At 45.6% G+C, this 11770-nt stretch overlaps 2 pseudogenes across 1 annotated transcript; both read left to right on the top strand.

The window, feature by feature from the left end:
• Nucleotides 1-468: 468 nt before the first annotated feature.
• On the top strand, nt 469-1228 carry LOC145545696 (sphingomyelin synthase-related protein 1 pseudogene; annotated as a pseudogene). Its single transcript, XR_014082163.1, has one exon. The product of XR_014082163.1 is annotated as a sphingomyelin synthase-related protein 1 pseudogene (transcript).
• A 646-nt stretch (nt 1229-1874) lies between these two features.
• Nucleotides 1875-11118, top strand: LOC145545697 (apolipoprotein L3-like; annotated as a pseudogene).
• Nucleotides 11119-11770: the final 652 nt, after the last annotated feature.

Consider the following 11770-nt stretch of genomic DNA (forward strand, 5'->3'; position numbering starts at 1 on the left):
CCAAAGCAGTGTGGCTCCAAGTATAAAAGAATTTTAGATGTTGATCCACTAAGACACAGTTATTCTACTTCTACAATAACTTAAGAAAGCAGTCAAATGCACGCAAAGTTTTCTACAAGAAGGGTGTTCTTTGCATTATTATTTACATAAATAATTAGAAAGAGCCCCAAATTTAACAGTCAGGGGAGGACAGCAGAGAGAATGGGGCACCATTCAGGTCCTCAGCCACCCAGGGCAGGGCTGCAGGGATGGGGTGGAGCTGGTGGGACTCCAGGCCCTTGTGGGATAAGGACTTGCAGAAACAAGGAAGACATGGGCTGTGGGAGCTGAAGCACCAGGGACTTTATCAAGGCAGAGACTTGAGCACAGGGAGCAAGACATCATTTTAGAATGAATGAGAAGGAGCAGCTGCCGGCGCGGATGAGACCGCGGCTGGAGCCGGGCCGCAGCAATGCCTGCGCGCAGACGCCACCGCCCCAGCCTCCACTCTGGCTCGCCTACCCGGGCTCCGCCCCCACCGCTTGAGGCGTCTCTCTCCGGGGAGGCCCGGAGGGCACCGGACTCCGACAGCGGCTCGGACGCTGACTCGGAGGCGGGTCCGGGGAGCCCGAGTTGGAACGAGGAGACAGTTGAAGAAGAAATGGCTGGTCCTAATCAACTCTGCATTCGCCGCTGGACTACTAAGCATGTAGCTGTTTGGCTGAAGGATGAAGGCTTTTTTGAGTATGTGGATGTTTTATGCAACAAGCACCGACTTGATGGAATCACATTGCTTACATTGACTGAATATGATCTCCGATCTCCTCCTCTGGAAATCAAAGTCTTAGGGGACATTAAAAGGTTAATGCTCTCAGTCCGAAAATTGCAGAAAATACATATTGATGTTTTAGAAGAGATGGGATACAACAGTGACAGTCCCATGAGTCCCATGACTCCATTTATCAGTGCTCTTCAGAGTGCAGAGTGGCTCTGTAATGGGGAGCCTTCACATGACTGTGATGGACCCATCACTGATTTGAATTCTGATCAGTACCAGTATGTGAATGGTAAAAACAAACATTCTATTCGAAGATTGGACCCAGAGTATTGGAAGACCATACTGAGTTGTATATATGTTTTCATAGTATTTGGATTTACGTCTTTCATAATGGTTATTGTCCACGAGCGAGTGCCTGACATGCAGACCTATCCACCACTCCCAGATATATTCTTAGACAGAAGACCCTAAGGAAGTAAAGAAGACAGCATGTGGATACGAGTACTCTAGGCAGAAGAAACAGCAGGGTGCAAAAGTCCTGAGTTGTTAGTAGGCTTAGCATGTTTAAGGAACACCAATTGAGAGATGGGGAGAGCAGTTGGAGATGAGATCTAAGAGCAGACAGGAATCCAGACTGTATATGTACTTGTTGACAATTGTAAGGACTTGAGGTTTCATTCTAAGTGAAAAGGGAAGCTATTGAAAAGCATTTAGGATAAGAGTAGAGTGATCTAACGTCCATTTTAAAAGGGCACTCTAATGGTTATTGTATTGAGAATAGCATGAGGATGGGGATGGGAAAGCAGAAGTTAGTTAAGTTTTTGGAATTCATCTAGACAAAGATGAGGTGGATTGGATTAGGATAGTAATGGTACACACATACATATATGTGTGTGTGTGTTTGCAACAAGATTTGCTTATGGATTTGCATGTAAGATGTAGGAAAAAGAGAGAATTCAAGGATTATTCCAAGATTTTTGACTTGAGCATCTGGAAAGATGAAGTTGCCCTTTATAGAGCTGGGAAGACTGTGGAAAGACCTCCAACTTCTTGGAGAGAAAAGTTAAGGTTTGGTTTTAGACATGTCATCTTTGGGGTATATTTTACACCGAATCAGATGTCAAGTAAGAGATGGGAAGATGAGTTAGAGTTCAGAGAGTCTGGGCCGAAATTTGGGAGTTACAAGCATAAGTAAAGCCGTGATAATTGGTTAATGTCTCCTAGGTAGTGAGTTTAGAAGGGAAAGGAAGATTGAAGATTGATCCCAAGAATAAGTATAATATCTAGAGGTCAGAAAAGTCAAAACCAATAAAGAAGAAAACTGAGGAAGTCAGGGCAGAGAGAGGAAGAGAATATTCTGGAAGCCAAGTTTGTTTGTTTGTTTTTTAAGTATTTTTAGAAGACAGGAATAATTTATAATTACCTGTGTCAGATGCTACAGAGGGGTCAAGTAAGATGAAGTTAAATAACTGTTGACCTTGACAAGGGCAAAAGCCTGATTATAGTAGATTCAAGAGAGAATGTGAGACTGGAATATACCCAAAGGTATATCTCCACACATATGAAGCAGCATATGTACAAAGTTATTCGTTGTGACATTATGTGTAAAAATTACAAATATTGAAAATACTATAAATGCTTATCCACAGAAAACTGGTTGAATACACTGTGGTATACTTACACAATAGAGTACTATCTAATCATAGAAAAGAATGAGGAAGATTTCTGTGAACTGATAATGAAATGGTTTGTAAAAAAAACTCAGTAGCAGTGAAGCACGGTGAACATCCAGATCATGGTTTCTAAATCCCAATCTCTACTAAAGGAACAGACCAGGACTCCTTAGAGAAATAGCTGATTTTAAGTTTGGAGCATAAAATGAGCCTAATAGATCTTATGCCATAAAGCAAGGAAGTGGAAACCAATGGAAACCTATCAAAATAACATATGATCTGGTTTAAAGGGGCTCCCACTAATCAAATTAGGACAGTCAGAACATCAAGAAGCATAATGATGGTAATGAATTATACTGAGTAAGAATCTGTCAACCCATAGTGATAAACAAAACCAAGAAGGAGTTCCTCAAGGGAATTATAAGGGAAGCTGAAGAGCCAAAACCAAGCATAGCACATGAACTTTAACTGGATCCTTTATCAAGAAAAAAAAATTCTGCTGTAAGGCTATTTTAGGAATAATTAGGAAAATTTGAATATAGATTGCATATTAAATGATACAATGTAACCCTAAGTGTTACAGTTTCCTGGGTATAATAGCGTATTGGGTTGTAAAGAAGGTACCCTTGATCTTAGGACATACATGTTGAAGCGTTTAGAGGAGAAGTGTCATAATGTTTGCAACTTTTCAGGAAAGATTTAGTCTTGGAGAGAAAGAAAGTGTGTGTGTGTTTGTAGGTATGTATAGAAAGAGAGAAATAAAGCAAATGTGGGGAAATGTTATTGTAAACAATCAATAAATTTAAATTAAAAAAAAAAAGAATGAATGAGAAGAGTTATTTACTGATGAACTTATATCCACAAGTATATATTTTCGTATATTAAAGGGCACAGAGCATAGTCATCACAAACCTGGGATTTGGATCAGAAAGTCTTGGGTTGAAGCCCAGGCTCTGGAATCAGTGTGAAAACTTGGGCTGACCTAAGTTTAGGTGAGTTTCAGGAGTCTGCACGTCATAGATGCTAGATCAATATCACCTATTACCAATCAGTAACACAAGTGTTCCCAGCCTCACATAATTTCCAGAGTATTCCTTCCTGTCTGTTCTTCTTTCTCTGGTTTTATTGCTCCTATAACTTTGCAGATGACTGTCTCCTGTCTTATTACCTTCTCCTTGTGCCCCAACAGGAGATCAGGACTCTGACTTGGCCTGGAGGGAGCTGGTGGGATGATGAGTAACTTTCCTTAACTAGTGGCCAGCAGCGCCCAGGAGACAGAGAACCATGCTGGGTCAAGTCTCTGGTGGCACTCTTGGCCATCCCAAGGGAACTCACCAGAGACCTCATCCCTCACTGCTTCCTGCAGTCACTGCTCACTCACGATGGAGCCAATAGTCTGAGTTTTCTTACCCAAGGGTGAAGCCACACCTCCTTCCAGCCTGACACAGACAAGGAGCTGAAGGGAGATCTCTGAGATCCCGCTGCTGCCACCATGAACTCAGAAGACCTGGGGACTGTTCTGGTAGTCAGCTGTCTCTTATCTGGCTGGTTCCTACTTGTGATCCAGAACTGAGGTAGTGCCAACTGACTGAATTAACCTAGAGAAGAATCAAGAACCAAGAAAGGACTGGATAAGCATCCTCGGGCCCCCCAGAGGAGTCAGGGGATTCCCCCACCCAGGGATCCATCCACAAGGCCTCCTTCCAGGGCCTCTACTGAGGGAACCAAGTCTAAGGTATTCACTTTCTCCCCCTGTTGTCCAGTAAGTGACTCAGAAGTGAAGCCAGGACAGCCACTGAGAGGGGGGACAGCAGAGGGAGTTCTCAAGGCCAGGTGGGGTGTGGAGAGGAAGTCCCCCAGCATCCCTGGAGCTTCTCCTGTCCTCTTCCTTTGTCCAAGCTTCCTCCTGCTCCCGGATCCTGGAGCGTAACCACGGAGGCCGTTTCCTCCTGTTCTCTCCCTGCCACCAGCCCAACTGCCCTGCAGGTGTCAGCGGAATCTGAACTGAACCCCAGTCTGGCTTTTGCCACCTATCACCTGTGTGACATGGAGTGCCTTACCTGACCTCTCCTGTAAAATTGGAAAAGTATTTCCCTTTGTTGTGATGAGGATCAAATATAGCGTGTGTCCATGGCCTGGGCCACACAGTAGGTCCTGCCTAGTGTGATGCTATCCCTTCTACCTGGAATGTGTTCAGTTAGGTGGAAACCTCTCCCCTCCTCCTGAATCCCCCCTTCCCTGTTCTGTGTTTAGACACCTGCCCAGTGTTCTCATATATAAGCACCTTATCAGGTGTGATACCTCAGGCAGATACTGACTCTATTGATCTCAAATGCTTCCCTGCAGACACCCAAGTGCTCAGTTATTCCCCCATCCACCCCCACCCAAATCAATCAATACACAGATTTAGTGTTTTGGGTTCCCTCCACGTGAATGCTGTATTCCTTTCTCCCTTAGTGATACAGGAAAAAGAGAAAAATTAATAAATCTTCATGCTGCAGGACAGAGAGAGGAAGAGAGGTTTGGTGTTTCTTCTAAAAAGGACACTGATCTTACTGGATTAAGGCCATACACTTATGGATGGCCTCATATCATTATAATTACCACCTTAAGGTTCCTATCTTCATATAGTCATTGCAAGGGTGGAGGGGCATTCAGGGCTTCATCTTACAAATTTGGGAGGAAGAACAGTCCACCCAAAGCCCCAGGTGAATCCATCATCAGTACCTAAGATGACTACTGCTCAGGAGGATGAACTTTAACTGCTTTAAACTCACTACCATTTACCTTCCATCATAATTTCTTCTGATCTTTTTATTTTTCTATCTAGAAGGCAACAGCTTTTTTAAGGACGTCATTGAACATTTCCGGAAAGAGTGAGCAAGGAAGAACTGCATTTCCTACTCACTGAAGAGAAACTCTGAGAGAGTTTTGTGGCTGAGGCTGATTTGTACAAGTAACCCACACAGGTGTGCCAAGAACATCACCTAAGTCACCCAGATCCCCCAAAGAAGATCTCACCCAGGCTAGCTTCCTCCTGGCAGGCACATCTCCTCCAGGCAGCATCCTATGAATGGGATTGAGGATGCTCCATCTCAAATGCATGAGGAACATTTCCTCCTTGTCAGTTGCTGGCAGTATATAGCCTCAGGTTGAGAAGAGATAGAAACCTGCAAGAAGAGCAGGTTATGTGACTTGGGCAAGTTACTGAACTACTCTCTGCTTTAGTTTCTTTATCTATTCAGTTTTATTGTGAGGACACTGAGATCATGCATGCTAAGTGATTCATATGATAGCCGGTATAGAGTAGATACTCAGTTAATGTTAAATTTTAAAAGCTTGTTAGAAAGACACAGGGGTCAAGAGTCTTCCTGGAGATGAGAACCAAGAAGGATATCCTTTGGGACAAGTCAGGAAACCCTGACACCAGCATCACTTTGTGCTCCTGGGGATTCTGACTAGAGTGCTTTCATTCCCCATCTTAGGAACTGTATCAACCCTGCAGGATCCTGCTGCCCCATAAGGCAGAGAGACTGGAGAGGAACTGGATGGAGCTGGTGGGGTCCTGGCTCTAGCCCTGCCCAGCTCTGGGTCTCGGGGCTTATGTCTTGGAGCCTCAGATCTGTCTTGTGTCCAGTGGGAATAGCAATTCAATCTGATGGGTTGTGGTGATGGCCTCAGAGTGAACCGCAGGGTCAGAGGTGGGGAACGAAGTGCAGTCATCTCATCCAAAGGCCAAGGGAGGCCTGGACCAGGGTCAGACCCAGGGGTCAGGGTGGAGCAGTGGGTCCAGGTTGGAGGACTAGTAGGCAGGCTTGGGCAGGAGGACCAGGACTAGAGTGAGGAGAGTGGGCCCCAAGGACACAGAACTGAAGGGGCTGTGACCCTAGCAGAGGTCCCCTGAGTGGGAGGGGGGGCATTTCTTCCCTCCCTGATGGGATCTCCTCACGCTGGGCTAGAGGGTCCTGGGTGACCCTGTCTGCACACCCTGCCTGGGACTTGGGTTCTCACTCCATCTGGGACCCTCTTCTAGCCTACATGGAGCCACCTTGACAGTGGAAGGCCGTGTGGCTCAGTGAGCCCTCCAGGGTCACAGTGAGTGGCTGTGATTGTGTGTCATTTGAGGGCTTCTGAGGAGCCTCACGCATCCCCACCAAAGAGGAAAACGCTTCCTCTACCAGCTGTGCAAGTGCTGGTCTCTTCAGGCTCAGCCATTCAGATGGGTGTTTCCTCAAGTCTCTTGAATCTTTAGAGGTTCCATAAAGCTGCACATGGCCTTGTAGGGCAGACTGGTGAAGCTGTCACAGGTAAAGTGTGAGTTAGGCTGGTGATACCCAAGATGTCAGGGTGCTGGGTGATAGGTCAGAAGTGAGGGAGGTGGGCTGGAGAGTCCAAGAGGAACCAGAGCTCACAGCACATCTCCCGCTTCCCTGTCAACTGGGGCAGTAGATGGACCCAGTGATCTTCCTCTGGGAAGGTCAAGGAAATCAGGCTTGGAGGAAAGCAGATGCCAGGCAAAATGATCGTTAAGGGTCCTTTTAGCACTGAGTTTTTATATTTTTAAAAATTCCAAGTACAGAGAGTTAGCCAATCTGAAAACTCTGGGGGCATAATTACCAGGAATGTCCTTACATTTGACACCGATGGCAAATTTGGGAGATTCCTACAACTTACCTCAAGTTTAAGAATCCCCTCAAGGGATGCACAGACTCACTGAAAGCTGTCATGATCCCAGTTACAGTTTATTACATGGAAGGATGCCGTTTCCCATCAGCCACAGGGCAGACTTTGGGCGGGTTTTGCACATGAAGCTTCCATCATCCCCAGAACATGTTAATGTCCTGGATTCAGTGTGTGGCAGGGCACACAGAACACTGCCCTCCAGGGACACGCACCCTGTTTAAAAAATTATCCTGACCTGTGGTCTCCAGCCCCTCCTGGAGGTCAGACTAATGCCCTAGAGACCAGCTTCTCCAGAGGTCAGAACTGATACCACGTGACCCAGAGGCTACTCATCACCTTGTCAGATTGTCCAGTGGCCCAGGCAACAAGGATACTCATATCAGCCAGAATATTGTAGGGGCTTAGGAACTTCCCAGTAGCCAAGGGCAAAAAAATGTTGACTCCTCACTACACACTCAGGCCCTTGAGTGACAGTTTTTTCTGCTCTAATCCCACTTGCCTTTGTTTATCTGTGGAGTTCCCACTCTACACACACTTTAGAAGTGATGGTGTTGACCTGCCTGTGAGATGTCTTTATCAAATACTTCTCTTAAGAGTATCCTTAGGTGACGTTTGCTTCTTTATTCCAGGATTGAATATGTACATGAAGCATCTACAATGCCCAAATATGTGTTTAATGCTGAAAAAACATTTGCATTTGTAAAATTCTTTCCTAGTGATTTATAATAAAATCTGCAGCTTATGCAGAATAGCTCTTGCTGAACCTATTTTACAGACAAACATAGTCTTTCTTAATACCTCGATGTTCACTGTTACAGGGAAGAGGCAGATGCACTGTGTAAATATCTGAACAAGCTGCACAGAAACTTGGCCATGGGGGACTAAGACAGGCTCCAATGAGGCCAGTTGGACAGAAAGAGGTTTTTGGAGAAGTTTCCTCAGGTGAAACAGAAACTTGAGGAGGGCATAAAAAAGCTCCGTGCGCTGGCAGACAAGGTTGACAAAGTGCACAGGGACTGCACCATCTCCAAGGTGGCAACTGCCTCTGCTGGCTCTGTGTCTTGCTTCCTCAGCACTCTTGGCCTGGCTCTGGCACCCCTGTCAGCGGGGGCCAGTCTGACACTGTTGGGGGGATGGGGCTGGGAGAAGGGGCTGCTGTGACCGGTGTGCCCACCATCATGGTGGAAAATAAAAGCAGGTCATCAACAGAAACAGAAACCAGTCGCCTTGTGTCAACTGGCATCAATGAAAAGGAGGTGATTTCGGGGGTTCTATAGCAAACACCCTATTCCAACAACACAAGAGAAGACTCTACACGTGGACATCACCAGATGGTCAACACCGAAATCAGATTGATTATATTCTTTGCAACCAAAGATGGAGAAGCTCTATACAGTCAGCAAAAACAAGACCGGGAGCAGACTGTGGCTCAGATCATGAACTGCTTATTGCCAAATTCAGACTTAAATTGAAGAAAGTAGGGAAAACCACTAGACCATTCAGGTATGACCTAGATCAAATCCCTTATGAGTATACAGTGGAAGTGACAAATAGATTTAAGGGACTAGACCTGATAGACAGAATGCCTGATGAACTATGGACAGAGGTTCGTGACATTGTACAGGAGACAGGGATCAAGAAAATCCCCATGGAAAAGAAATGCAAAAAAGCAAAATGGCTGTCTGAGGAAGCCTTACAGATAGCTGGGAAGAGAAGAGAAGCGAAAAGCAAAGGAGAAAAGGAAAGATATTATCATCTGAATGCAGAGTTCCACAGAATAACAAGGAGAGATAAGAAAGCCTTCCTCAGCGATCAGTGCAAACAAATAGAGGAAAACAACAGATTGGGAAAGACTAGAGACCTCTTCAAGAAAATTAGAGATACCAAGGGAACATTTCACGCAAAGATAGGCTCGATAAAGGACAGAAATGGTATGGACCTAACAGAAGCAGAAGATATTAAGAAGAGGTGGCAAGAATACACAGAAGAACTGCACAAAAAAGATCTTCACGACACAGATAATCACGATGGTGTGATCACTCACCTAGAGCCAGACATCTTGGAATGTGAAGTCAAGTGGGCCTTAGAAAGCATCACTACGAACCAAGCTAGTGGAGGTGATGGAATTCCAGTTGAGCTATTTCAAATCCTCAAAGGTGATGCTGTGAAAGTGCTGCACTCGATATGCCAGCAAATTTGGAAAACTCAGCAGTGGCCACAGGACTGGAAGAGGTCAGTCTTCGTTCCAATCCCAAAGAAAGGCAATGCCAAAGAATGCTCAAACTACCGCACAATTGCACTCATCTCACATGCTAATAAAGTAATGCTCAAAATTCTCCAAGCCAGGCTTCAGCAATATGTGAACCGTGAACTTCCAGATGTTCAAGCTGGTTTTAGAAAAGGCAGAGGAACCAGAGATCAAATTGCCAATATCCGCTGGATCATCGAAAAAGCAAGAGAGTTCCAGAAAAACATCTATTTCTGCTTTATTGACTATGCCAAAGCCTTTGACTGTGTGGATCACAATAAACTGTGGAAAATTCTGAAAGAGATGGGAATACCAGACCATCTGACCTGTCTCTTGAGAAACCTGTATGCAGGTCAGGAAGCAACAGTTAGAACTGGACATGGAACAACAGACTGGTTCCAAATAGGAGAAGGAGTACGTCAAGGCTGTATATTGTCACCCTGCTTATTTAACTTATATACAGAGTACATCATGAGAAACGCTGGGCTGGAAGAAACACAGGCTGGAATCAAGATTGCCGGGAGAAATATCAATAACCTCAGATATGCGGATGACACCACCCTTATGGCAGAAAGTGAAGAAGAACTAAAGAGCCTCTTGATGAAGGTGAAGGAGGAGAGTGAAAAAGTTGGCTTAAGGCTCAACGTTCAGAAAACTAAGATCATGGCATCTGGTCCCATCACTCCATGGGAAATAGATGGGGAAACAGTGGAAACAGTGTCAGACTTTACTTTTTTGGGCTCCAGAATCACTGCTGATGGTGACTGCAGCCATGAAATTAAAAGACGCTTACTCCTTGGAAGGAAGGTTATGGCCAACCTAGATAGCATGTTTAAAAGCAGAGACATTACTTTGCCAACAAAAGTCCGTCTAGTCAAGACTATGGTTTTTCCAGTGGTCATGTATGGATGTGAGAGTTGGACGGTGAAGAAATCTGAGCGCCGCAGAATTGATGCTTTTGAACTGTGGTGTTGGAGAAGACTCTTGAGAGTTTCTTGGACTGCAAGGAGATCCAATCAATCCATCCTAAAAGAGATCAATCCTGGGTGTTCATTGGAAGGTCTGATGTTGAAGCTGAAGCTCCAATACTTTGGCCACCTCATGCGAAGGGTTGACTCATTGGAAAAGACCCTAATGCTGGGTAGGATTGGGGGCGGGAGGAGAAGGGGATGACAGAGGATGAGATGGTTGGATGGCATCACCAACTCGATGAACATGGGTTTGGGTAGACTCCGGGAGTTGGTGATGGACAGAGAGGCCTGGCGTGCTGTAATTCATGGGGTCGCAGAGAGTCGGACACGACTGAGCGACTGAACTGAACTGAACTGAACATAAGATCACACCCCAGATTGTTTCCTCTACAAAGAAACTCTACCAAGAAACTCTACCATGCCTTTCTTCCCATGAAAGGCATTGGGAAGAATGTCCAAAACATCAAGCTGGCCAAAGCTGACCTTCATTTAGCAGCCAGTTCTCAGTGGCTTCTAAGTTCATGATCACTACTCAAGTCTCAGTCCAAATTGGCAAAGTCAGGAAAGCTTTTGGAAGCATAGCTCTTGCAATGTCCAAAGGAGCCCAAATGGTGCGTGCAGTCACTATAGATGTCTTCCATTTGATGGGTGTGTCCTTCCTGGTAAAAGAGACAAAGCATTTGCATGAGGGGGCAAAGACAGTCAGTTGAAAGGCTGAGGCAGCAGGAGCAGGTCCTGGAGAAGAATTTGGAAGAGTTCACCCGCACCTATGAGGGCCTGCAGTAGGGCCTGACACCCCCACCCCAGGACAGTGCAGGGACCAGGCACACATGTGAGGTGAAGGTTCAGGGCACCTTGTCAGAGAGAAAAGGAGGGAGAGACAACACTGATGGAGCTGGGTGTTAGGAATCTGGCATTTCTGTAGCTGAGCACAGCAGGGGAGGAATGCATGCAGGTGGAGGATGGGGAGAGAGAAGGAAGGAGCCTGGGGCCTGGACTAAGAGAGGAGAATGAGGGGAGGGGAGAAACCACTTATTTTGGACTAAAGAACACACTGGGGGCAGAACAGAGAGAGGCGGGGGGAACTAGCAACGAGAGGCCAGGAATATGAAAGGGTTTAAAATGGGAGAAAGTCAGAGTTAAGATTATTGAGGTCTAGGAGAAGCATCTGAGGCTCCTCTATCGCCCTCCCCAGGGTTTGCTGTCCCAGCCAGAAGAGTCTGCCCCTGGTGGTGGTCTCTAGCCCTCCTTCTCCAGCATCAACTCACCTTTGATCCCAGCAGGTTTATCTTAATTAGGCAGTGTGTTCGTTCTTTCATTTTTTTCTAAGTATAGTTGATTTACAATATTCTGTTACTTTCACATGTACAGTAAAGTGATTCAATTTTACATGTACCTGTGTATATGTATACATGTGGGCTTTGCAGGTGGCTCAGTA

Source organism: Giraffa tippelskirchi, chromosome 4 (assembly GCF_054371585.1).
Source record: "Giraffa tippelskirchi isolate mGirTip1 chromosome 4, T2T-mGirTip1v1.2.pri, whole genome shotgun sequence".
NCBI lineage: Eukaryota > Metazoa > Chordata > Mammalia > Artiodactyla > Giraffidae > Giraffa > Giraffa tippelskirchi.